The sequence below is a fragment of the Dioscorea cayenensis genome, unplaced genomic scaffold (assembly GCF_009730915.1).
Source record: "Dioscorea cayenensis subsp. rotundata cultivar TDr96_F1 unplaced genomic scaffold, TDr96_F1_v2_PseudoChromosome.rev07_lg8_w22 25.fasta BLBR01000200.1, whole genome shotgun sequence".
Lineage (NCBI taxonomy): Eukaryota > Viridiplantae > Streptophyta > Magnoliopsida > Dioscoreales > Dioscoreaceae > Dioscorea > Dioscorea cayenensis.
The window spans coordinates 253-26,873 of NW_024086591.1; the positions used below are offsets into that span (position 1 = coordinate 253).

Below are 26,621 nucleotides of genomic sequence, written 5' to 3' on the forward strand. Positions count from 1 at the left end.
AGATACTCCCTTCCACATTTATCAATTACCGCCATCACTTTCATCTCAAGAACTGCTCCTTCCAATTTTTTCTTCTTCTGATATCTCTTCCTCCTTCCAATTTTTCTTCTGATCTCTCTTCCTCACGTCAAAATACGGCGCCACTACCCAAACCAGTATCTCTCTGCTGTACTGGTTGGAACAAATTTATTTTTCTATCCGTATCATCCATAGTGAGCTGTTTTTTAAACAAAAACATCAACTGCTCTCCACCAATGTTAGTATACTTTGTTACTTATCATTCCGACGTTGGCCTCCACTTCAATCTACAATTTGCTTATTATTATAAAATGTCTTCACTCAAAAATTTTTATATCTCTGTCGCCGACGCTCAAGTGTCTTTTGTTGAACGATGATCATCGCCCTCTTCATCCTTTCCTTCTTGCCCTCGTGTATTACCAAGCTGAACCTTTTCTCCGTCACGCAAAGTAAAGCTTCCAGGTTCTGATCATTAGCCTCGTCTTTAATTTGTGTGACTTTTACGAGAATAGGTTTTCTTTTCATACAAATTGCCAAAGGCCTTGGATGAGTCCGATGAGCACAGTGCACCAACTCCTCCTCCATCTTCTTTCTTCTTTCTTCTTTCTTCTTTCTTCTTCACTGTGTACACTATATATATATATATATATATGCAGGTAAATAGTTCGAATATATACTTTGGAATAATGAATTAGGGTGTTGTTGGTTAAATAGATAGATTTTGCTTTATCTAAAGAGTTTGTTTTATTAAGGATAAGACTCGGATTCGTCAAACTCTTAATTTTGTGTTTATCTTTTAAGAGAGAATCTGAAGATTGGACATTGAATTCTTGTCAAATTAGAACTAAATTATTATGGAGCGATTATCATCAGTTTTATAGTTAATAGGATGTTGATGATCCTGATGCAATGCTTGATGATTTGTAATCTGTTAATTTAGGTCGTTATTTAATGTTTATTGTCAAACAAATTCTTCGGCTTAAGTATTTTATTTTATTTTGTTTTCAAAAATGAGATGAGGTCATTGAGGGTGTATTGGATTGGGTTCATGATTATTGATAGGGTGGCATAATATAGGATCTATAAAATAAGTAAGAGTTTAACTGAATTCAAGTTTTAGTAGACTTTATCGTCGTCCAATGTCAAGTGTCAACCTTGTTTTTCATAAACAACAATATAATAATAATAATAATAATAATAATAATAATAATAATAAAATATTTATAATTATCTTTAATTTTGTACCAAAAACTCTAAAAAGAAATTATAATTTTTAAAAATACTTATCTTTCAAAAAAATATGATAATTTTAAAAATTAATGAAATTTGATATAAAAATATCGTTGAAATATAAACTTTAATTAATTGTAGATTATTAGAGGGGGTGTTATTGCAATAATATAAAAATATTTGTAATTTAACTCTGAATTAATTACAAATTATTAGAGGGGTTATCTTGCTAAACCAAAGTGTTATTTGCAATTTAATCCTAAATTAATTATGATTTATTAAAGAGAGCAAATTATAAATAATATGTATGAACAATTTGTGTTTTTATATTAATTTACCAAAAATAAATATTTTTTATCACTTCAAATTTAGAGAATTGTTCATAATAACGAAAGACCTGTCTATAAATTTGAAAAATTTAGATAAGTGTGTTATTTTTAAAAGTTTGAGTAACAAATACTTAATTAAGTTTAAAATATTATTATCAAATCTCAATAACTATATCGGCTGTGAATATTATTTTTAACAAATGTTTATCTCTCTTGTGTGTAGCTAGGGCATAACACTAATATATATAAAATTTACAAATATATTGAAATTATTTTTAGCTATAACCAAGTACCTTTTATAAAACATAATTAAAGGGCACGAATTAGAACTAAATTATTATGGAGTAATTATCATCAGTTTTATAGTTAATTTTTTTAGGATGTTGATGATCCTGAGGCAATGTTTGATGATTTTTAAGCCGTTTATTTAGGTCGTTATTTAATGTTTATTGTCAAACAAATTTTTTGGCCTAAGTATTTTATTTTATTTTGTTTTCGAAAATGAGATGAGGTCACTGAGGTGTATTGGATTGGGTTCATGATTATTGATCGGGTGGCATAATATAGGATCTATTTTAAAAAAAAATAAGGGAGAATTTTAACTGAATTCAAGTTTTAGTGGACTTTATCGTTCAATGTCACGTGTCAACCTTGTTTTTCCATAAACAACAATATAATAATAATAATAATAAAATATTTATAATTATCTTTAATTTTGAACCAAAAACTTTAAAAAGAAATTACAATTTTTAAAAATACTTATCATTCAAAAAAATTATTCATAATTTGAAAAATTAATGAAATTTGATATAAAAATATCATTCAAATGTAAACTTCAATTAATTGTAGATTATTAGAGCCGTGTTATTGCAATAACATGAAAATATTTGTAATTTAACTCTGAACTAATTACAAATTATTAGAGGGGTTATCTTGCTAAACCAAAATGCTATTTGCAATTTAATCCTAAATTAATTATGATTTATTAAAGAAAGTAAATTATAAATAATATGTATCATGTGTTTTTTTATTAATTTACCAAAAATAAATATTTTTTTTATCGCTTCAAATTTAGAGAATTGTTCATAATAACGAAAGATCTATCTATAAATTTGAAAATTTTAGATAAGTGTGTTATTTTAAAAAGTTTGAGTAACAAATACTTAATTAAGTTCATATATTATTATCAAAATCTTAATAACTATGTAGGTTGTGAATATTATTTTTGACAAATGTTTATCTCTCTTGTGCGTAGGTAGGGCATAACACTAATATATCTAAAATTTACAAATATATTGAAATTATTTTTAGCTATAACTAAGTACCTTTTATAAAATATAATTAAATTTAGAAATGGTAAAGAAAATAATTTTTAAAACAAATGAGAAACGGTTATCTTTCCAAATTTTAAAAAGAGAAATCTATTTGAACATTAAATATTTAACCTTGTATGCTCTCATCTCTATGTATAAAAATTTTAAAAAAATTTTAAATTTTTTTAAAAAACTTATCTATTTGAAAAAAAAACAAATTGAAAATATATAACAATATATTTTGCATGAATTTGTAAACATGTTAAATATATAAAAATAAAAGTCATCCAAATATATAACACTGCAAATATTGTTTAAATACTTAAATAAATTATTTTTCTAACAATGAATCCAAACAAAAAAAAAAACCAATGAATGAATGAATCCAAACATATATACTAGATCAATACCTGATGGGATTTTTTCGATAATTCGCATTGTTTTTCATTATTATCCATTTTTTTTTACCCCTTATCTGGATGGGATTTTTCCAATACACTAGATCTATATATGATTTTTTTGTTATTATTATTTTTATATTATAGTATTTGTTTTTATTTGATTAAATTTATAGTTGGTTAATTTTTCATATTCCTAAGTGATTTATTTTTTATAATTTGCATCATTAGATGAAGCCCATAACATAAGCAATTGTTTCCATGTTGTATACATAATATTAATTTTAGTGATTTTATTTTTCTAAAATTTGTCTGATTTTGATTGTTTTTTTTTTTATTGGTTCCATAGTAATTCTTTCTCTGTTAATACAAACAATATATAAATTTATTGTTTAATTTTCCCTTACTTCAATGTTTTCTCCCATCACAACGTCATCGCCGACTCCAATGTTCTCCTCGGCGCCGAACTTAAGCCTTGTGTGTTTACTCGATCTATAAGATGTCATTAAGTTCATGGATGGAGAAGGAGGAGAAAGAGAAAGAGATATTTCTGTTAGTGCAACCGCACTATTTATTGGCATGATTTGACACCTAGACCAAGTGACGTGGCAACTAAGGTGACAAAGCATAATTGATGATGTGGCAAGCATTGTGACATGACAAGGAGACTTGGAGTGCAAGGCAAACATCTTGAAGATCTTGGTGGAGCTTTTTTTAGTAAGTCTATAACATGGAGGCAAATATCTTGAAGATCATAGTGAAGCTATCTTAAAGATCTTGGCGGAGTTATTTTTGGCAATGCATTACATTTTGAAGACAAGATCATATCAAGACCATACTTAGAGAGATATGATTGAAGACTAAATATGATGGAGCTTAATTAAAGAAAGATCTATTCATGGTGTGAATGAAGATATGATTTAAAGAATCCTTGATGAAGATTGATTGAAGTCTATTGAAGGCAAGATTTGAGGACCAAACTTGGGTGAATTGAAGATCAAGTTTGGAGAATCTTTGAAGACCAAATTTAGGTGGATTGAAGACTAAGTTTGGCAAGTTTCATGAAAACGCACAAGGACGTGCACCCCTTGCGAGGGGACTGCGTGATGAGGAACTGAGGAGGTAGGCTAGTTGCCGGCAGTCAGGATCGGGAGATTTGGCTGCATCGACTCGAACTAAGCATGACCGGGAGGTTGATGGGTCTTGAGGTCATCCGCAACGTAACCAGAACTCAGTCAAGTCAGTAGTCAGGGCCATGTTGCAACTTATGTTACAACAGGAGTTGCAATAGCTAATTTCGGAAGGTTTTTAAATTAGTAGCCGCGGAGATTCTAAAAGAGGTATGTGCTATATTTGGGAGGTTGAGGCGTCTATATAAGCTACCTTGCTCGTAGATTGTAGGTGTGACTCTTGGGTGACTCTTGGATGAGAGTGTGTGAGCACCAAACAATCTAGAGAGGGTAGTGATCTTTATTGTTGAGAGTGTGAGTGACAAGTGTTTGCACTCATCTATTTTTACCTCTTTTAGTGAATTGTTTATCTCAGGGCTTGGCCCCCCAGACGTAAGCGAGGTGATGCCGAACTGGGTTACCAACGTTGTGTGTCTCCTTGTGTTGTTTGTGTGTCTCCTTCTTTGTTGGTTTGTGTGAAACTTCTATGAGTGCTTGAGTGTTACCTAATACCCACAAACCACACCGGTTGAATTAACAATTTCTTACCAACATGAGAGCTCATGTGCATCTCTAGATCTAATGGGGGAACATCATCAATTCTTAGAGGACTTTGAATAGCCCTAATATTGTTTAATGGGGTGTCACGAATTTGTATGCCTATATTGGAAATAGACTTTGAGTCAAAATTAAGACTTTAAATCAAACAAGAATCTTATGAAATAGACTTTGAGTCAAAATTTGGACTTTGAGTCAAATAAAAAGTGTGAAATTACAAAATTTGACTTTGAGTCAAAATTTGGACTTTGAGTTAAATAAAAAGTGTGACATTACAAAGTTTGACTTTGAGTTGGGAAAATATATATATATAATTAAAAAAATTTAGAATTTTTGAAAATCGAAAAGAAAAAAATAATAATTAAAAAATTCAGAATTTTTGAAAATCAGGAAAAAAATCAGATTTAAAAAAATATTGTTGAAATAAAATTATTTAAAAAAAAGGAGGTTGTAAAAGAAAAGAAAAAAATTCTGAGGATTTTTGAAAAATTTTTGTGAAGGAAAAGAAATAAAGGAAAAAGTTGATTTTTCTTTTGTTTTCAAAAAAAAAATACTAATAATAGAAAAATGAATAAACAAATAAGTGAATAAATAAAGTTGACATACCTCCAGTTCTTTGCCGCTTTGATGGGACAACTGGGTCAGCAGTAGGGTCAGTGTGATCAATGAATATACTCTCGTTGATAAATCTGTAGTTCTTCAAAGATTGCCCATGCTCCCTATTAATGGTTCTCGTCTCTGAAGTCATCTTGGATCAACAATAAATGTTTCTATTGGAAAAAAGGCTTCAATAATCCTCAACTATTTCTGTGCATAAACAAGTATAAATCTTCTTTCTCTGTCACTCTCATGGATGTAGAATGAGCTAGACGTATTCCGCCGAGAAAGTTAAAGCCAGTACCCTGCAAGAATCCTGAGAGAGAATGCTCTACTAGGAACATCAATATAAGCCGGAGTATGCTGATCGTATCCAAATTGGCGCCCAATTCGGTGCGAATTGTAAGATTCTACAAAAAGATCTCCTGCACACCGAAGAGGAAGAATTCCACAATGAAGATTCATCACATATTCCATAGTATATGAATCCAATACGTGGCATCTAGTAGGGTATTTGGAATCTCGTACTACTACGTCAATATGATGCATGAACAAGAAAGGGTGAGATATTAAATTGCTTTCATGTCAAATGAATTTCCTCACATATATAGGATTGACAAACGGAGTTGCGGTGGAATTCATAAATTGCAACATCTTAGGTATTCTCAGCAACCTAGGGATACTCGAGGTATTGTCATCTATTTTCCTCTTGAGATATATGCTTCGGAAATAATAACTAGCCCAAGCATATAAAAAATGAGCAGGGAACGCTGTGGTAGAGAATCCGGACCCTTTTCTGTGTTTAGCCATGGTATTTAAGCCCAAGTATAAGCACGCTAGCACTGCAAGGGCAAAAGCTACTCTCCTCCCATGTGCTATGTTGCATGCCATCATAAAAACTCCTGGTCTAATCACCTTGCGATCACCCAGAATAATAAAAAAGTAAATCCAAAGTGTTATAAAAACAACTAAATCTACTTTGAAAACAGGCTTTGGAGGGGGATTAGAAGCCGACCTATAATGGAAGCTATGTCTTGATCTCCTAAAAAACCCCACTAAATCCTCAAAAAATACATCTTTGTCGACGCTTTGTCTGGAAAATGGAAGTCCTCCCAATTCCTAGATGTCCCATAATATAATTCCAACTTCTCCGTGCAAGAAGTGGAAAGTATTAGTTTCGGGACACCATAGTTTTACTAATGCTTTATAAAAGTTCATGTCAAAATCATAGTGGCCGACTGAAGCCATAATCCCGTCCACCAATTCTGCTTCAGATAACTCCTTGGAGTAGTTATTGACTATGAGTTTGGCCCACTCTGCATGATATGGAAGATCAATTAAACTATTTTGGATGGGCTTCCTACTCCTCCATCCCGAGTGGTGATTGATGATTCTAGATCCAAGGGTTTTGAATGTCTTCAAATCTTTTACTTCTCTTTCAAGTTTCAAGCAAACTGCATCAATTAGGTCATCCTCAAACCAATGGTTTGTGGATAATTTGGCAACAACCATACGGTTTGGATAGCGCTTCACCCACTCTGATTGTTCTCCTCCTTCAGAATCAAAGATAGGAGTGTGGCGCATGAAGGCTAGACCTTGGGGGACCTCACTGTAATGTTGGGTCATATCGCAAAAACGTTGAGAGGTATTTGCCATGACAAAAGAAAGGGTTGAGGGTTCCTACTTCTCTCACTCAAACTCACCAAAGAGAATTTTGTGCGAAAAGTAGGAAGGGGCATTTGTTTATATAAATAATGTAACACATGTCCTAATAGAACTCAAATCCTAAGTTAATTAAAATTTAAATCATGGATATATTTAGAATTAAAATTTGAATGTCCTAATCTTGATTGATTTTTGATTTTCTCTTTAAAATAAATTATTTGGTTGCCCTGGACTAGAATACAAATCCTGAGGCAAATAAAAAAAATAAAAATTACAAAATTGACCCTGAGGATTTATCTCGAGGCATAAATGCAAATTACAAAAATACCATTGAGAACATATCTCGAGGCAAAATGCAAATTACAAGATTACCCTTGAGAACACATCTCGAGGAAATCTCAAATCTAAGGATAGCCCAAACACACATCCCAAAGCGATCCTAAATTTCATATAGCCTAAGAACAGATCTCAAGGCAATTTGGGAAAGTGCAAATCCCGAAGCGCCTAGACACATATCTTGAGGCAAATTGAATTTTATTAATTCAATTAAAATTCAAAAATTTAATTAAAATTTTAAAATCTTGATTTTATCCTCTCTTGAAATTTTATTAAATTTGGAAATTTTAAATTTTAAATTAGGTCTTATGTTTTTCTTCTGACTTGGCCCACGGAAGGTTATGATTTTCGGGGAGAAGTTGAGATGATGATAAGAGCGGCCAAAGCTTTTAAAAGGGGATCAACCAAATCTAAAGAGGTAGACGAAGGTTTTTCCTCTCTTCCCCTAATGTCTACATAAATCCATATATATATATATATATATATAAGTAAAAAATCGCCGTCATGGTTGAGTGGCTGAGATAATGCTTGCAATCATGCCTGATGTTGTTGTCGCTGCGTTGCCTGTTGCCGCTGTTCACCATCGTTGGTGCCATGCCGCTTGATGTTGTTGTCGCTGCATTACTTGTCACCACTGCCTTTGACGTCACCATCGCCGCTGTGGCCATCGTTGCCATTGCTATTACCAGTGATTAAATATATATATATATATATATATTGAAATCGCTACTGCCATCTGTTGCTGCTGACGTTGCCATTGCTAACATGAGCTCTGTTGTTGATACCATCGTTGGTCACAACTTGATGTTACTCTTGATACGAAGATGGAGAAGCCAGAAGAGGTTATGAGGACAAAGGAGCCAGATAAGCTAGAGGCCTCTGGCGTCACTCTGTCACTATTGTGTGTGACTTGTGAGGAAGATGAAGGAAGACGTCCGTTCTTCATCTTGCTCTGCTCTCACTCCACAATAATTTATGCTTCCATGCCCATTTATGTATCCCAATTCCAAATCCAAGCATAAACTGATCAGGAGAGACTGCGGACTATCGTCATCTTACAAGAAGAAGAAGGCGCTTTGCCAGATTGAGCTCAAACCGCCTTCTTATCCAACTAACGCATTGGAGTTATACATCAACCGAGAGTTGTTAAAGTACTATTAGAGCAGGCATCACAGAGGCCATGTCCACAGACTCAACAAGTAGATTGCTGGGACTGATCTCGATGATATGCCATTGGAGGACATCATTCTTGCTTCCTATAACAAGGGTAATTTCCTCCCTTCTTTTAACCATGCTGCCCAAGTCTGGAACCATGATTTCTTTTGGCAGTCCATGAAGCCAGGTGGTAGAGGACGTCCCTCCGGACAACTTCTACAATTGATTGAGGGGAACTTCGGCTCACTTGAAAGAATGCTGATGAAATTCAAGGCTGCTGCATCAATACAATTTGGGTCTGACTGGGCTTGGCTTGTGTACAAGGCAAACAAACTAAATGTGGAGAGTGTTGTGAATCCCCTTCCCTCGGAGAAGAATAACAAACTTGTTGTTGCAATGACTCCAAATGCAGTGAATCCGTTGGTCTGGGACTACTCTATACTCCATGCCACTGATGTCTGGAAGCATGCCTACTACCTTGACTATGAGCATCGGCGGGTTGACTATTGCTCGTATCATCCAGGCTTGAGATGGCAATGCAAAGAGAAGTAAAGAGAGAAAGAGAAGTAAAGAAGAAAATAATAGAGGAAGACGATATGATAATAGGGGACAAGCAAGCTCTGGAGGTATACTTGAATAGTGACGAAGATTCTGAAACTGAACATAGTTTGAAGAATTTATTGCATGGCCACTACATATTAGGTTACATTGTAACACATCTGATTGAAACAGAGATGATCATGTCGTTCAACTTGTAATTAATTGCATCTTTGTACGTGATTTTGGTTCCGGAAGCACGAAATGAAACTCCATTGTTTATAAAAAAAAATGCATAAAGTTGGTGATGGTTCTTCCAAGAAAAAGTATGCATCCTCACGTACATGAAAATTAAAAAAAAAAGGGTCTCATACCACCTGAGTTTAGCTATGCCAAGGAGGAGATTAGCTGATGATTCAGTGAATTTGACTAAGAGTTCTGATTCATCATCACTTTGGTATTCCTACGACTCAGAGAGTTCTATGTCCACTGAAGCCCGCTCACTAGAATCCACTCTAGCCAAACATCCTCATGCCTCTGGTGCTGGAATTAGAAATGATTTTACCAAAAAGCATAAAGCGGTTAATATACTAGTGCAGGAGTTTGAACAGAGAAAACAGGCCTTTGAAGATGATGTGAGATTTCTTATGGAGGCCAAGTCACAACAGTTAGATCGTAGCTCGAACCCTGATGTAGAGCTGAAGATAGAGTTCGCTTCATGGAAGAAGGATTACAAGGTTTGGTTGTAGGAGGCCAAGTTTGCAATTCACAAGCTCAATAAGAAAAGAAAAGATAAACCAAGAAAAAATTGGTGGTTCACTGGAATAGCATAAGAGAGGTGTACTACTGCTCTTGAACAGTTGAGTAAAAAAATGAATCCATGTGTTGCTCTTTCCAGTTTCAGTACTATCCTATCTATCAACATGTTTTTTTTAGAAAGATGCAATCATTATCAAGCTTGAGGTTGAAATTAGAAGACAAGATTTTGGATATTGCCCATGCACGCACGTGAGGACCATTAACCATCATTAAGCATATATATAATGGGTTCTTTTCATATTTATCATACTTAATCAAATGGAATATTTCGAGATCTGTGTAGTAATTGTAACCTCTCAAATTAATATTGATTACAATAATCATATGGGATGCATATATACCCACTTGTAAAAAAAAGGTCTTACCACGAAAGAGACACTTGCAAAGAAAAAATATTAAAAAAAAGCAGGCTATAGTCTCATGACATGCATAATAAAAAAAAATAATAAATGAAATAAAAACTAGAGAAAATAAAATAATAAAAAAATAAAAACAAAATAAAATACATGGGCCCACCATTAAAAAAATGAATGATGAGGAGCATGCATATTTACGTGCATTTAAAAAGAAAATTGGGAATGCAACCAACATTACATCATGCCATGGTATAGAATCGTTTTGTATTTCCTTTGAAAAACCATACATGATTTAGCTTCGTGAGAGGTTTAATTGATTAGTAACAATGAATGCTAGTGATGCTAATTAGATAAGGAAAAGATGATGACTACAATGATACGAATCATGAAGAGGACTATGGGATGTGTAGCAATGAAGAAAAATGTTAGGCCAATATATCAAATACTGATGACATGTTGTTACCAGAACAACGAGAAGATTACTCGGTCCAAAGCAATAACAAGGATGTTTAATTTAAGGAAACGATAGATTTTAGCAAATATATGAAAGATGGAAATGATATATATATATATATATATATATATATATATATATATATATATCTTAAGGTGGTAATGAGAAAGATATTTCAAAATAATAATGAGACATGCAACGTGGTGATAAGGCACATGCAACAATGACTTCTTCATTCCGAAATAGCAACAAAAATTTAAATTTTTTTTAAGGCATTCATGAAATATTTATTTCAAGACGGCAATAAGGCACGCAACATGGTAACAAGATAGGCAATGCAGTGACAAAGCACAAGCAGCAGCAACGACATAAAACATATGTGTATATATATATAAGTAATGTAATAAATATGTTTATATAATAAAATAGCAAGATTTATAATTCATAAATCTTTTTGCTTTCACTTGTACTTTTGCCCTTAATCAGATGTTCCTAAGATTTTAATTTGGGGTAATTAATAATAGAGGCTTGCCTCTATTAGGAATAGAAGAACCCACAAAACAAAAATATGATATTTGTGATTCAATGTGCCGTCTAGTGTTTTCTTCAAAGACATGATGCCAGACGAGTATTTTTGATCCCACAACTTTGCTTTGTTTTCATATATGACAAAGTGGTTTACACATCATTCAAGGATTAAAAAGAAAATTTTTGAATAACTAAGAACTAATTAGCTCTAATACTTGACTGAAAATTACAGTTTCAATCCACATTCATGCTTGAAATGCTACGAGGAAAGAGGATGATGTTTGTAGGGGACACTTTAAATAGAGGCCAATTTGTCTCCATGGTTTTCCTTCACGGGGTCATCCTAGAGAATTCCAAATCATTTGAAACCATTGACGCACTCACAGTCTTCAAAGCCAAGGTATACACACATACATATATACATAATAGTTAAATATCTGATGTAAAAAAAGCTTCATAATAAAATAATAACCAACTTGTTTGTTTAATTTTCTCACAATTACAATGCTTCCATTGAGTTTTACTAGGCACCCTTCTTGGTAGAATCCAACTCTAATGATGTTGTTGTGCATAGAATCACGGACATAATAGTCACAACAGGATCAATCAACAAGCATCATGATGCCATAAAAGAAGGAAGATCAGGGTTAGCCCTGCTAACATGGCTAATAGTATTTAAAGGAGAAAGGAAAACGAAGAAGAAAGAAACGGGAAAGGGGAAGAAGAAAGAAAGGGGAAAGGGAAAGAGAAGAAAGTAAAGAAGAAAGGTTATTAACTTGGCATTAGTAACCTGATTGAAAGCAATTCATAAGTTCAGTGACCAAAATAGAATTTTTATTGTTAATTGACTAAAATAGGAACTGATGGATAGTTTAGTGACTAATTTTGTAATTTACCCTTGTTTATTTTGAGTTAATATTATATATTAATATCAATATATATTCTACTATATTATATTATGTGCTTACTAATTAATAATAATATTTTTATTTTCTTTTTTTTCCTTAATTTGTATTTACATTTTTTTATTGTTTTTCATACATATATATAGACATAAACATGATTTTATATATTTTAATTTTCTTTTCGTTAGATATATGGGCAAATAAACTAAATGGTCATTGAACTATGCACCAATTCTTATTTTGGTCACTAAAGTAAAAAAAATTCTATTTGAGTCGCTAAACTTATGAATTCCTTCCAATGTGTGGTCACCGTTACCTACGGTGTTAACGGTGATTAGACATGGTGCCACCAAGTCATCAGGGTTAACCAAGTCAGTAATGCCACACGGCTGAAAAAGTCTTCTTTTCTTTTTCTTTTTCTCACACCGTGATCTGTGCCCATTTTCCCTTCCTGCTAAGCATTGGAAACCCTAAATCTTCCTTGTTTCTTATCTTAGAATCATGGTAGAGATGGTGAAAATGGTGAATTCAGATGGTGGAGTTGCTGAAGATGGTGAAATGTTTGTATTTTTCAATAATGAAGATGGTGAAGATGGTGAAGATGGTAAAGCTGAAGTTTTCAAAGGTCTGTATTTATCAATGTTGAAGATGGTGAAGATGTTGAAGCTATATGTTTTGCAAATGTTGATGATGTTGTTGATGATGTTTGTTGGTGATGGGAAACCCAATATTGAAGCAGTATTGAAGTGAACTTAATTACTTGGTGGCTTAACTTTGTACAAAGGAAGAAAACATTTGATTTGTTTTGAAGCCATTTGGTGCAGATAATTGTAAATTGATTAGAAGATTTTGATATTGTATTATGAATTAAAAGTCTCTGTATTTGATTGAATTTTGATTCTTCAAGATTGAGATATTTGGATACTGAAGAACAAAGTCAATATGCTAGAATTTATAGTTAATTCTGCAGATGAGAAAGATTTCATATTGAGTATCAATTTTCCTCAAAAACATAATCACATTCAAATTATGACAACCTATGGATCTAAAATTTTAACTGTAAAAATAAGTATAAATGCCAAATACAAGATATAACATATCACATTCAGATCTGACAATATGCATCACGTAATTCTAACAATAAGATATATTGCCATTACTTATATAGCATAATCGCATCCATATTTCTAGTATTTACAAAATTTAATAGTATTATGCAATATGGTTCAAAAGTTAACATCCAACTAGATTTACATGATACTTGCATCAAAAACAAAGAAATTTCTCAACCATGATGAAAACACTTTGCTCATGTAGTACTCCTACAATGTGCACAGCCTTCGCAATGGTAATCTTTCTCTTCAATATTGGTATCATTAACAAATTCCAAAAAATACATCTTCACCATCTTTACCGTCTTCAACATTGACAAATACTGACCTTTGAAAACTTTTGCTTTACCATCTTTACCATCTTCACCATCTTCAGCATTGAAAAATGCAAACGTTTTACCGTCTTCAGCATCTCCACCGTTTGAATTCACCATCTTTGCTATCACCATTTTTCACCATCTCCACCATGATTCTAAGATAAGAAACAAGGAAGATTTAGGGTTTCCAACACTTAGCATGAAAGGAAAAAGGGCTCAGGTCATGGCGTGAGAAAAAGAAAAGGAAAATAAAGAGAAGACTTCTTTAACCACATGGCATTGCTAACGTGGTTAACTATGATGACATGACAGAGCCACATCATATCACCATTAACAACGTAGGTGACGGTGATCACCACATTGGTAGGAATTCATAAGTTTAGTGACTCGAATAGAATTTTTTTTTACTTCAGTGACCAAAATAGGAATTGGCACATAGTTCAGTGACCATTTAAGTCATTTATCCTAGATATATTTGTTAGGATTATGTCCTTGAATACCAATAAGGATAGTTGTAAGGATACTTGTATTAGGGTATTTCATTTATATTATACATTGTCATTATTATTAATAGGCATTTATTTTGATGTTCATATAAATCTTGTAATGGCATTATAATTACTTTTGAATATCATAATCCATGTGTATTAAGTTAAACCTTCTACTATTTGTGGGATAAAGAGGAGAGTACTAGAAGGATTTGGTACTTATACACTTAAATAGTTCGCAAATCAGAGAATCTTTAATTGGGCATTGAAGATTCGTAAGGATTTGTATGACATATACTTTAATGAAGGGTGCTAATTAAACACTATGGAATAGTGGGAGCTACGTCATAAATACATCATTGGGATTGGTGTATTCGAACATGACTCGCAATAATCCAACCATATGGGTTTTACTCTTTGATAATCAATAATTGGGATTGTTGGTTATGATCATATAAGTGGACCTTAGACCTGAGGTACCATGATCACAATGTACCTGTGATGTCTAGTTTATTTCTACAGTCATTACGCTCAATTTACCTTTTGGTAGGGCCGACCTCGAAGTTCGATTATGTTGGGCAAGTAGTAGTTATGAGTGATCACTAAGAAGGAATTCGTTCTCACGGAAGTAAATGAGTTAGTATCCTATGCGATTATAAGTATGTGAGATTAGAAAACCTTGACCAAGTAGTCAAACTAATTGTGTGAGACACGAAGGGTAGTTTGGTAATCTCACCCTACTACAGTTATTTGCATATGATTTAGTTTAGTGAGTTTGACAATTACCATGGTTCTCACTCAGTTAGGATACAAGAACTAAAGGTTTATATGCATATAGTAATCATAATTAGAAAGGTTCGTAATGATCTACTTATTCGTGTTCAATTGGGTTACGACATGGGGCCATGGGGCCGGCTAGGTGTCACCCACGTCCTTTAGTATCCTCCCATTGCCAATTGGAATAAATCTAGGGAGTTACGCTTAAAGGGATAAAGAATCAGTCTCGATTTTTAGTTCAGGGTAAAATTATCAATGTACAATTTTAATTCATGGGATGGGTGAAAATTATAAATTGGTCTAGGGTTTTTGTCTTAAATTTTAATTTTAATTTTAATTTTAATTTGATGGAGTCTAATAGATAATCAAAATTATAAGGTCTCAACGACAAAAATGGTTCTGGTCACATTGCCACTTATATTTATAATAAAACTTCTATGATAATATTTATCATATTATGAATGTTCATATTTTGAATAGGTCTTCATAATTCAATAATGTTAATCATATTATGAAGGTTCATATTTCGAATAGGACTCATAATTGAATAACACTTATCATGTTTTATGAATTCTATATAAATATGACTCCTCTCTAACTCTAGAATCGATCAATTAATTATCTAATGAGAAAAATCCCCAAGTTCTCTCTTCCTCTCTAACCCTAGCTGCTATTTGGAGAAGAAGAGAAGATTGTTTATCTATTTCGGAGTGTGATCTAGAGGCATGGGACTTTCGTTTGGCGCTAAGAGATCTATGACAATCCGAGGGACAAATTCGGCACATTAAATGAAAAAAGGTAATTTTCTAGGACTTTTAATTAAATTATGGTGTTCATTAAAACAATTAGAATATATCGCAATTGCTTCAGTATGCTTTTGACGATGTTATTTAATTTTTGCGATATTACCTAACAATATTGTGTTTTTATTTTAATTTTGTTTTCATTGCTTGTCATCTATATATGTATTATTATTATTATTATTATTATTATTATTATTATTTGTATTTGTATTTGTTTTATTCAATTTATCTAATAATATTGGTGTTTTTTTTGGTATTTTTTGTTAAGTGATTTAAAAAAAAAAAATTTGTATTATTAGATGAAGCCGTAGTGCAAGCATGGGCATCTATACTAGGATAATATTAAAATTATCATTTGTTAAATTATTATTTTGTGATAAATATTTTAAAATTTTTAATTATATTTTAATTTTTTTTATTTTTTGAAAATTTTATAGTATTTATTTATTTAACATTTTAATATTATTTTAATAATATTTAATTTCACATCATCTATCCAAAAGGAAAACCTGACGCCCATTGGTTGAAGGGACCAATTTTGTTTTTCAAAGCAAATAATAAAAAGACCTTGTGTCCAAAAATAAAAAAAATAAAAATAAAAATAAAATAAAATAAAATAAAATGACAAAAGAAGTTTTAATGTTTGTTCAATTTTTTTATTTAGTTATTTATTTTTGACAAATAGGCCGCCTTCCATTTAAATAAAGTCAAGGACTCAAACACTAGTTTGAAAAGTTGGACTTAATACTTCAACATACGTGTAACTCTATTTTCACTCTACATATGCTTTGGAGTTTGATTTAAAATCCTTTCTAAGGAAAAAAAAACCTCACCAATGACCCAGTATCAATAAAATAAGACGTCTTTGCCCAAACCACCTGTTCATTGTGCCATTCAATTTTTTTAGAAAAACAAAATGTATTTTTCAAATGTAACCTTATAGTGAAACGTAATTATTTGTTGATAAATCTATCAAAATTTAACATCTTATAGTGTTGGTATTTTCATTTCTTTCCGATAACTTATCTATATTTTTAAAATAAAAAACTAATTATGGTATTTAACTATGAAGTTAAAATAATATTTAAAAAATAAAAAATAAAGCCCCTTCGAACATGCACCAAATGACAAGATATGATAGACTATCATATCCTGCTAGTACCCTTTATTTGGTGTGTCAATATGATATGATAGTCTTATCCTATTGACTCACTATATCCTACTGGCCACAAAATAATGAATCCTATGGTGTGTCAAGATAAAAACATGTAGGATATAATAAAAATAAATAAATTTACTTTTTGTTGTCATATTATTTGGTTTTTTCCCTTATCTAGGGTTTCATTATATCTCTTCTTTTGAACTTTTAAACACGACAATTGAGACAAGAAGTTTGTCAACAACTAAATATGACACTAATTTCACTATTTTAAGCAGGATTTTATGTATTTAGAGTGGTTAAAGTTTCTCCATCCATCTCGTGTTTGAGTATATTATTTTTCATCTACATCTCTTTTTTTAATCATATTTTATTTTTAGTTTCTCTAGTCTGATGATTTTTTTCAAATTGATTTTAATGCGATCTATTTATTTTCCATTAATGTGTTTTCTACTCTAGCTTTATGTAATATTGATGACTTTGTCTATGATTTTTTCCAAGGTAATAGGGTATTAACTATAATTTTTTCAAGTTGGTGATATTGAAATCTATATATTTGTGGACATTATTTATAGATTATTTATTTTTAAAAAAATTTAAAATATACCGATAAGTAAATCAATAAGAAAAAATAAAAAAAAAGTCTATTTAAAAAATATATAACATATTATAAAGGGTAATTTTGTATATTTACATACCATTCATACCATATCCTGTCATTATTTGGTTCACTTCAAACATAAAATAGAATAACAAAATGCTATAATTAATCTAATTCTAGGGTTTGTGAATATTTTTTAAAAGAAAAAAAAGAAGAAAATTGAATTTAATTGGGATGATATCTCCAAAACATGCCCTTTTTGTTAAAAATTAAAATATGTTTTGGTTTTTCTCCTTGCCGACAATGATGATGGGGTGGTCATGACATGGATGCAAGGCTTCAATCCTTCAAATTTCCATTTATTTATTTTTTATTTAATTTTAGTTTTGTTGAAGTTTTACAATTTGTCCGCCTCTAATGACCCAAGATATCAATAAAATAAGACGTCTTTGCCCAAAACCACCTGTTCATTGTGCCATTCAATTTTTAGAAAAAAACAAAATGTATTTTTTTCAAATGTAACCTTATAGTGAAACGTAATTATTTGTTGATAAATCTATCAAAATTTAACATCTTATAGTGTTGGTATTTTCATTTCTTTCCGATAACTTATCTATATTTTTAAAATAAAAAACTAATTATGGTATTTAACTATGAAGTTAAAATAATATTTAAAAAATAAAAAATAAAGCCCCTTCGAACATGCACCAAATGACAAGATATGATAGACTATCATATCCTGCTAGTACCCTTTATTTGGTGTGTCAATATGATATGATAGTCTTATCCTATTGACTCACTATATCCTACTGGCCACAAAATAATGAATCCTATGGTGTGTCAAGATAAAAACATGTAGGATATAATAAAAATAAATAAATTTACTTTTTGTTGTCATATTATTTGGTTTTTTCCCTTATCTAGGGTTTCATTATATCTCTTCTTTTGAACTTTTAAACACGACAATTGAGACAAGAAGCTTGTCAACAACTAAATATGACACTAATTTCACTATTTTAAGCAGGATTTTATGTATTTAGAGTGATTAAAGTTTCTCCATCCATCTCGTGTTTGAGTATATTATTTTTCATCTACATCTCTTTTTTTAATCATATTTTATTTTTAGTTTCTCTAGTCTGATGATTTTTTTCAAATTGATTTTAATGCGATCTATTTATTTTCCATTAATGTGTTTTCTACTCTAGCTTTATGTAATATTGATGACTTTGTCTATGATTTTTTCCAAGGTAATAGGGTATTAACTATAATTTTTTCAAGTTGGTGATATTGAAATCTATATATTTGTGGACATTATTTATAGATTATTTATTTTTAAAAAAATTTAAAATATACTCGATAAGTAAATCAATAAGAAAAATAGTCTATTTTAAAAAATATATAACATATTATAAAGGGTAATTTTGTATATTTACATACCATTCATACCATATCCTGTCATTATTTGGTTCACTTCAAACATAAAATAGAATAACAAAATGCTATAATTAATCTAATTCTAGGGTTTGTGAATATTTTTTAAAAGAAAAAAAAGAAGAAAATTGAATTTAATTGGGATGATATCTCCAAAACATGCCCTTTTTGTTAAAAATTAAAATATGTTTTGGTTTTTCTCCTTGCCGACAATGATGATGGGGTGGTCATGACATGGATGCAAGGCTTCAATCCTTCAAATTTCCATTTATTTATTTTTTATTTAATTTTAGTTTTGTTGAAGTTTTACAATTTGTCCGCCCCCCCCAATGACCCAGTATCAATAAAATAAGACGTCTTTGCCCAAACCACCTGTTCATTGTGCCATTCAATTTTTTTAGAAAAACAAAATGTATTTTTCAAATGTAACCTTATAGTGAAACGTAATTATTTGTTGATAAATCTATCAAAATTTAACATCTTATAGTGTTGGTATTTTCATTTCTTTCCGATAACTTATCTATATTTTTAAAATAAAAAACTAATTATGGTATTTAACTATGAAGTTAAAATAATATTTAAAAAATAAAAAATAAAGCCCCTTCGAACATGCACCAAATGACAAGATATGATAGACTATCATATCCTGCTAGTACCCTTTATTTGGTGTGTCAATATGATATGATAGTCTTATCCTATTGACTCACTATATCCTACTGGCCACAAAATAATGAATCCTATGGTGTGTCAAGATAAAAACATGTAGGATATAATAAAAATAAATAAATTTACTTTTTGTTGTCATATTATTTGGTTTTTTCCCTTATCTAGGGTTTCATTATATCACTTCTTTTGAACTTTTAAACACGACAATTGAGACAAGAAGCTTGTCAACAACTAAATATGACACTAATTTCACTATTTTAAGCAGGATTTTATGTATTTAGAGTGGTTAAAGTTTCTCCATCCATCTCGTGTTTGAGTATATTATTTTTCATCTACATCTCTTTTAATCATATTTTTATTTTTTTAGTTTCTCTAGTCGATGATTTTTTTCAAATTGATTTTAATGCGATCTATTTATTTTCCATTAATGTGTTTTCTACTCTAGCTTTTATGTAATATTGATGACTTTGTCTATGATTTTTTCCAAGGTAATAGGGTATTAACTATAATTTTTTCAAGTTGGTGATATTGAAATCTATATATTTGTGGACATTATTTATAGATTATTTATTTTTAAAAAAATTTAAAATATACCGATAAGTAAATCAATAAGAAAAAATAAAAAAAAAGTCTATTTAAAAAATATATAACATATTATAAAGGGTAATTTTGTATATTTACATACCATTCATACCATATCCTGTCATTATTTGGTTCACTTTCAAACATAAAAATAGAATAACAAAATGCTATAATTAATCTAATTCTAGGGTTTGTGAATATTTTTTTAAAAAGAGAAGAAAAATTGAATTTAATTGGGATGATATCTCCAAAAACATGCCCTTTTTTTGTTAAAAAAATTAAAAATATGTTTTGGTTTTTCTCCTGCCGACAATGATGATGGGGAATTGGTCATGACATGGATGCAAGGCTTCAATCCTTCAAATTTCCATTTATTTATTTTTATTTAATTTTAGTTTTGTTGAAGTTTTACAGTTTGCCCCTTTTTTGTTTTTAGTTTTTTATAGGGTTCTTACTATACTTAAGGGGACGCACATATACGTTTGGTGAAGTTTACAATTTGCCCCTTAAATAATTTTTATTTTTTATAGTGTTTTTGTTATAATTACGGCTCACACACACATACATAAACTGAGACAAATTATATATTCTCTTTCAATATAAAAATAGCTTATTTGTATTTTTTTTTATACAAATTATATATGCTCCGCATGGTTTTATTTTTTATTTTTTATTTTTTATTTGTATTTCAAATTTGTATCATTGATTCTAATATATCATATATGTTTACATTTAATTTGACATTTATTGTTATATTATCTTTATTTTATTAAATGTAAAAATTTTTGTACACGGGAGATACTAGAAGTAGTTCTTGTTCTCAATTACCCTCTCAATTTCATTTTACCGATAATGATCCGGTACAATTTTTATAATATCAACTTATTATATTTTTAAATTATAAAATTATAAATTGTATTATTTATTTATCTCTTTTTCTTTATTAATTGATTTAGATAGACACTAATGCATTTGTATATTTTATTTTGCAGAAAAGAGATCACTATGATAAATTTAAAGCCAATTCTACTGATTGAAACCTTAGCTTTATTATAATATTTGAAAGTTATTTTTTAAAGATTTGTAGATCATTTTGACATTGTTTAAATTATTTTTAATTTTGAAAATTATAAATTGTATTATTTATTTATCTCTTTTTCCTTATTAATTGATTTAGATAAACATTAATGAATTTATATATTTTATTTTGCAGATAAGAGATCATCATGACAAATTTAAAGATAATTATACGGATTGAAGCCTTAGCTTTATGATAATGTTTGAAAGTTATTTTTTACATGTTTGTAGATAATGTTGACATTATTTTAATAAGTGTTTTAGAGCTACGTTGGATTTTTAAATTTTTGATGAATAATTTTTATTAATATTTTGTTAAATTATGAAAATTAATTTTATAGAATTTAAATTATATCTCATATTTTATTTAATGAAATTATATATAAATATTGTGAAAAATTATACAATATTCTTCTACCAACATTTATAAATGACATTTAATTTTAAAATTAGATAAAATGAATAACTTTTACTAACATTTACAAATATCGACTTAAATTGGTATTCATATATAATAGCTATTTTATTATACCAATGTTTACAAAAAGTCGATATAAGTAATTTAAGAGACATTTAATAAATGTTATTATATTAACTCTGCAATAACAATTATAAATATTGCAATATTGCAATATTTCAAAATTAATGTGATAAAAACTTGTGGCGGCATCTACAAATGTTGTAAAAAATGAAAAGAGTGTTGCTTAGGCAATATACAAATGTTGGAATAAAATCCATATTGAGACTATTTACAAATGTTGAAAAAATATCACAATAAATGTTGGAATATATAGGTACTGAAGTTTCTTGGAAATGTCACAACAAAGTATACCGACTATGGCAATTGTGACATATAATCTACATTTGTTATAAAAGTCGATATACAGTTATTCCGATGATTTTTTGCTATTTTACGACATATGTCAAACGTCACAAAAATCCTATTCTGTTGTACACATTTTATCAAATTTTGGAAATAAACCCCCAAACTTTCATATTTTTCATGACTTTTATAGTTAACCCCTCGACCTTGTATATTTTCACACATTTACACAATTTTGCATGTGTCCTCAAATTTTTTCTTTTTTTCTTTTTTCTTTTTTATCATTTTTATATGAACCAAGAGAGAACTTCAGTACAATGCATGACATGAATACATGCATGAAGTATATTAATTTTGGTTCATGTTTGCACACTAGCAGGGCCAAGAAGAAGAAAGATGCATGTGGGCACAGCATGATAGATGAAGCATACTTGATTTCTTAAGAGAAAGATGCATGCATACTATCGTTCATCAAAGAAAAAATTGTGCATGGTTTTGCATCAGACATGCCAAAATATAGGTGTCATATGTAAGTGGAACCCATCATGAAAGAGATGGACATGGGATGACAAAGATTTTTTTTTTTTTATGAAAAATCTTGGTATTTTGGCATAGGATTGACAATCATAATATATAAGAGCATGCAACTAGAATCAAGATAACCCACGGCTACATGCATGTTTTTTTTTTTGTATGGAATTTCATAACAGTGTCTACCTCCTTGAAGCAATAGCCACTCAACGAACCTTTTAAGCTAGTTCGGAGAACATTGACTTCTTGGGCTCTACCAGGGTGGTGATGGTGGCATAAGACATATATCGTCACCACCACACTGAACTTCTCATCCTTAGCTTTTCTCCCTTTTTTTGGTGATGGCATTCACAGAGAGAGGAGATAAACAGTATGCATATGCTCTTGTCTATGTGCATGATTTAAAACAAAAATATGCAAAGGGACCGGTCCCACCAAGAGATGTTGATGAAGTTTTTTCTTACTTATGGCATTTTGCATGGGATTAATGACCATAATATATTTATATATGTTTTGCATGACATTTCATTTACCTCATTGAAGCAAAGAAGATCCCACTTGGTGAACTTCTCAAAATCTATCTCGAGATTCGTGCTAGGTTATATCCGAACTCACACCTTGCTAGGCCGATGTTGGTGTGTGTGTATGAAGGGGTGATCGCCATTGCCGGGTATCTCCATAGTATTCTTCTTTGCCCATCTTCACAATGGGACTTTCATCTTCATCTTGCTTGGCTGTAGATCCGTCACCTTGTAGACCTTCACCAGAAGTGTGACAAAGGCAGCGATATTTCCATGCATGTCGGACGACCTCAATGATGTCGCCGGTGTGGCTCTTGGTGCGTATAATGGTAGTGCCCTTGCGGATACGACAGAGAACCATACCAAGCCCACAGTAGTTGCAAACGAAAGGAACATTGAAGCTTTGCTTGTTGATGCGAAGCTCGTCGGCGGTGGGGTAAGAACCTCTGATTAGTCGGCGTAGTCAACACCATCAAAAGAGATCATGGATTAATCAGCCTAGTTCTCCACCCTTCTCTCTCCTCTATCCCGGGATTCTGCCAAACATCTGAAACAAATCTCCCCATATATTCCAAATATCCAGGATTTAAAATTTGAATTTTTTTCTTATCTCATTCAATATAAATTTTATTTATTTATTTTTTAAATTATATCTTTATTTAAAACTCGAATTTATTTTAATAATAATATTTTTTTTTCAAGCATGATAAACTCTTTAAACTGGGATCGTTATCCATAAAAATTGAATTTTATTTAAACTCAGATTGGACTCTTTTTAATCCGAGCATGAATAATATATATAATTACGTATATATCCCCGCGGTTCAAATTAGTTGAAAAACCATCCGTTAACAAACAACAGATATATAAAATGACCTTTATACCCTTTGCATATATACCTTTGAAATTTTTTTAAAGTTGTACAAGGGTTATTTTGGAACTTTTGCATATCTTAATCAAAGTTATAACTATAGTTAATCAAGTTTGATTAACAGAATCTAACAGTAGGGGCATATCCATAATAACTGATATTTTTCAGGGGTATATATATATAATTATGTTTTTTCTGAGGTTAAATATGTAATTATAAAACTTTTGAGGGGTTTATAACTAATTTTTCCAAAAAAATAATTGATGAAAGGGTATTGTACTCTCTAATTATGGCTTTTATAATCCACTCTCTCACTCCTCTCAGCTCGCAGCCGGTTCCTTGTGCCCTTGCACCGCTATCCATTGCTCGCTTTCTGCCGCTAGGTGAACTGGGTCTGTGAGACTGAGTCCCTTGTGAGTGCTGAAGGGCTTCAACAGTGGCTTTTCGACTCAAGTTTTCCTCCTCAGAATATGTCGATCCAGCGTATCGACGTTGGTGAGGAAGGCCTCATGGTGCTTAAGAACATCCGCAAGTGCGAGAAGCTCCTTTTTGTTCCCTCTCCCTTGCCATCATTGCTGGTTTTGTATGAGTTCTGCTCTTTCTTTTCAGATAATTTAATAGCATAATCTGAATGCAAATTGCTTGATTGGATAATTTTAGTAACTATAGCTATAAAAGTGTTCAGATTAGTGAAGATGGTTTCACTGTCAACAAATTAAAAGTGGAGAAATGCCATGGTTGCTGTTTAAAATTGTATAATTATATTGAAAATTTCCGGTTATTTGTATCAATTGTCTTAAACCTTTTAAGTTTCATTGAGGTGATAATAAGAGTGCTTTAAATTGTCATAAATTGTTAAATTTGAGAAGTTTTAGTAATTTGGATGAGCGGTGTAAGAAACCTCATTTTAGTGAAATTATCTTGGTATCCAATGAACTCTATTTCCTGAATTTAAGTTGAACATACCACAAAAATGATGAAGATTTATGATTTGGTGCATCTCTTACTTTTCCTCTTCTTTATTATAATTATATTTGGATCCAACAACTTGTTAAAGGCTAGATAATAGAGAAAGAGTAACTACTAGTACTCTCATTTCCCAGTGGATTTAACTACTCTACCTTTGGGTATATATTACTTTGACAACTGTGCACTTGAGGTACACACACACACACACACACACACACACACAAAGAGGTGTGCCAGAGAGTTTTTAGGATGGTTACTTATTCTTGATTTTACTTTAATATTTGCTAAAGTATTGTGTTACGAGAACAAGTGTACATACTTATACATGTTTTCCATATTTGTTTGGAATCTGATTATCATATTATATTCTGAATATGAATGTTTACTTGTGGGTATTATTTCCTCAACACTGTTCATATTTGTATTATGTATTTTCTATAGTTTGTGCAATAATGAGTATATGTTGTTATATGTATTTCATAGTAGTTGAATATGTTAATTTATTCAGTAAACTGATATAATTCTAGTGTGAGCATGAGTATTTAGATATTGTAAATCCTATATTTCCTATTCTATATTCCGTATTTTGTATAAAATCTACGATAATTATTTGGATATGTTACTTTATTTGATAAAATGAGATGACTCTAATATAAGCACGATTACTGGAATTTTGCAAATTCTATATTTCATATTTCATATTTATATAAATAGTGGATTTGCATCGCACATCTTGTATGTGTATAGAACATGAACTCCATGCAGTTCCCCTCAATGAGTATCATAGTTATTAATAAGTACTTGAGTGAATATATATTTTTATATGTTTTACATGCATTGAGAATCATTTTTTATTATGTTTTATGGCTCATAAATTGTATTTGGTGTTCTTTTTGTGCAATTAGGGTTGTGAAGGCTTTTAGAGGGAAAAGAAAGCAAAGATATGTCATGAAGGCACGATTTGTGAGTCTTTTGCGGGACACAAGGATCAAGGCACAAGCGATGTTTATATACATGGGGGTGTGTGGCAACTTGTGAAAGAGTTCAAGTTAATTTCTGAGCTGGAAGGGCAGAAAGGAAGTCACATATTTATGTCCCAGCTTGTATGAAGACTTCAATAGCCTTCCCAATGGTGTTTAGTTAACAAGAAGCCTCATGATCTATCACACGGTGTGTGTCTATCCGTGTGACATCATAAGAAAGAGAGTTTTGAAAGATTGGTCACATAAAAACAATGCAGCAATTACTATTCTCATCATTTTGGAATTTCCACAACGGCATGTAAAACATTTTACAGCCCACACTGGTGTGTGACAGCAGATGACAGGCCCCAATTTCTGATTAGAAAAGTGTGCTTTGCCAAATTTTTGGGAGACTTTTTCACAGCTTTTGAGAGGCAAGGCGGATGGGGTTTGGAAAGGAGGTCTTTACAAATTTGGGGATATTTCATCACCTAATTTTATTAATTTCTCCTCTATCATAGCATCAAGGAAACCACCGGTGACCATAGCTTCTGAGAGAAATCC

The 26,621-nt window shown here is 31.0% G+C and overlaps 1 pseudogene; it reads left to right on the forward strand.

Moving 5' to 3' along the window:
* Positions 1-8,437: 8,437 nt before the first annotated feature.
* LOC120253761 lies at positions 8,438-9,526 on the forward strand (annotated as a pseudogene).
* Positions 9,527-26,621: the final 17,095 nt, after the last annotated feature.